At 42.4% G+C, this 2741-nt stretch overlaps 1 protein-coding gene across 1 annotated transcript in view; it reads right to left on the bottom strand.

Moving 5' to 3' along the window:
* Svep1 (sushi, von Willebrand factor type A, EGF and pentraxin domain containing 1) overlaps positions 1-2741 on the bottom strand; it is a 238188-nt gene that overhangs the window by 48772 nt on the left and 186675 nt on the right. The gene's annotated exons all lie outside the window — the stretch shown is intronic.

The raw sequence follows: 2741 nt of genomic DNA, 5'->3' as shown, positions 1-2741 counted from the left end.
AATTTTATCTCATCTCATTTTCTAAGCTTTTAAAGAACTTTTTATTGAATTTTTGTGCATTTCATACAACACATCTAAATCATATTTAGACCCCCTCCCCTATCTGCAATCCCCATACCCCCTGCCCAATTTCATGCATTCTGTCATGTATGTTAAGGCCTACAAAGACAAGTTTGTGTCCCCAAATGTTCCTCCATGAACCCTCCGGAGTCTGGTCAGCCCATCTAGTGTCACTCCCTTAAAGAAGACCAACTCTCCCTCACCCAGCAGTGATCAATTGCCAATAGTTCCTCAGCTGAGGTTGGGCTTCTTAGCCACTTTCCCTCTTCCATGCTGGGTTTTTGTCTGGTTTGAGTTTGTGTCTTGTGCATGCTGTCACCATAGCTGTATGTTCATATGAGCAACTTCTAAGCTGCCCCAAAACTCCATTTCCTGTGGTCATCCACCATCCCTGGCTCTTTCTGCCTCTCTTCCGCAATGGTCCCTAAGCCCCGGGTCACAGAGGTTTAATATAGGAATCCCATCCAGGGACATGTCCTCTGCAGTCTCCTAGTCTCTACATTTTTGGCAAGTTGTGATTTTCTCTGTTAATCACCATCTTTTGTATGAGGAAGCTTTGCTGGTGAGAGTTGAGAGATGCATTAATATTCTCTCTGCCCCATGTTCTGCTGTGTTCCCTGAGCCTTAGGTATAGAGGTTGCATTGTAGATGTGTCTCTTAGGGTTGGGCATCTCACAGACACTTATGCTCTACATTTGACTGGTTGTGGACTATTACAGTCTCCTTCTGTTGGTAAAAGAAGCTTCTTTGATGAGTGGTGAGAGGTACATTTAATAAAAAAGTTAAGGTTATAAATTACTGTGCTCCTTTAAAATAGCTGGAGTTTGGCTTTGGTTATTTTCGCTTTTCTCTATGATGGTCATTTAATTGTATCACTGGAATTCATTAGTTATTTGTCTCCCCAGAGACTTGCAATGACTCACTTGTCAGGATATATTTCTGCCTCATTGCCTTCTATTTCATTCATTTTTTTCCTTCTGCTTAGTTTTATACCAGTACTGCTCTAATTAGAGTTTTGTAATCCTGTAATGTGTCATCATTTCCGGGAGGGCTGGCTTTCCTTCAGCATTCATATTTTAAATCGTACTGATCTCACCTATTCATATTCATTCTATGACATAAAATGGTCTTGTTACATGATTATAAAAACATTTCTAGGCACTGAACATAGTTTTAGGCCACTTCTGCATATGAGTACTTACAAAGGGTCGATTTACCTTTGAACCTTGAAAGCAGAGCCCAGTTGGGCAAAGGACAGAAGTCATAGTTTATAAGGAGGAAGTGATGAGGGTTATAAATAAATGATTGATTCAGAAAAAAAGAGCTTAGTCATCAATGCCACAGGGTCCTGTAGGATACATGGGGAGTCATCCAGTGTTCTATAACCCAACCTGGAAAACACCAATTTGTGTCCTTTAAGCATGGTGGGACTCTGTTTTGTTCAGGAAGCTCCAAATATTGGGGGAAATATTACCCCTCAGAATTTTTGGTTCTAAATCTAGCAGGGCCAAATCCTGAGAGCTGGAAACATGGGCAGGGATTTCCCTGCCCTGTGTGATGGTTCTGCCTTCTTGGTTAGCAGTAATCGGTCCCTGAGGATGCATGATCTTTAAATGGGAAAATTGGGAGAAGAATAAAATGATTCTTGAATCTCCACTATATGTCAGGCATGTTCTAGATACATTAACTAACTCAATCCTCTCAGTGATCACAGACCTACGAAGAAAACAAGCTAAGGGACTGTAAGGTCATAGAACCTCCGAATATTGGTGATGACAGTCGAACCAGTGTGCTGTGGTCACTCCTGTGCACGCTAAGTCCTCTCTCCATCTCCAGTCACTCCCAGCAAATGAAGGGAGGAATCTGGACTCATTTCACTGTTCTTTCTCATATAGCACATGGGAGTGAGGAGAGGGGACTGTGCTAGGAAGATCTGCTATTTATGTGATGATTCACATCTTCAAATTAATGAGAGGTTAGGATTAGGTAAAATAGTAAACTATGTATACAAGATATTCATGGTAAACTAAGAGTGTTTATGTGCACAAAAGAGCCATTGCCTTTGGAAAGATGAGAGTTTGCAGAAACAGGCATTTCCTCCCATCATTGATGTAGTTTTCACAACAGCTACACTTGGTGTGTGTTATTTTATACATTTGTTTTCAAATAAGGAAACCTGAAGCTCAGATCCCGCCCCCACGCTTTCTCTCTCTCTCCTCTCCCTCCCTCTTTCCTTCTCTCCATGAGACATGGTCTTATAGCCTAGGTTGTCCTCAAACTATCTACAAAACCAAAGATGACCTTGAACTTCTGATCTTCTTGCTTTTACTTCTAAGTGCTGGAACCCTCACACCTTAGTTTTATCTGGTGCTGGGGCTCAAATCCAGGGTCTCATACACACTAGGTAAGCATTCTACTAACTGAGCTCCCCCTTTTTTCCCCATACTCTTGCTACATAGCCCAGGCAGGACTACACCTTGTGATCCTCTTGACAATTTATAGGCCTGGATTACCAAGGCCTGCTGAATAACTTCCCTCCCTCCCTCCCTCCCTCCCTCCCTCCCCTCCTCATCTCTTGGACAGATCTCCAGATCTTTGCCTTTCTGAGTTGCAGGCCTTGCACCACTGGCTCTGGGTTTTCATGACTTTAGCCTTAGACTAAGAGCTGCAGTACTAACTTC

This window comes from Nannospalax galili, unplaced genomic scaffold (genome assembly GCF_000622305.1).
Source record: "Nannospalax galili isolate Female #2095 unplaced genomic scaffold, S.galili_v1.0 scaffold666, whole genome shotgun sequence".
In the NCBI taxonomy this organism is placed as follows: Eukaryota; Metazoa; Chordata; class Mammalia; order Rodentia; family Spalacidae; genus Nannospalax; species Nannospalax galili.
Note: the sequence above shows the minus strand (reverse complement) of the source record. Positions and strands in the feature narration are given on the sequence as shown.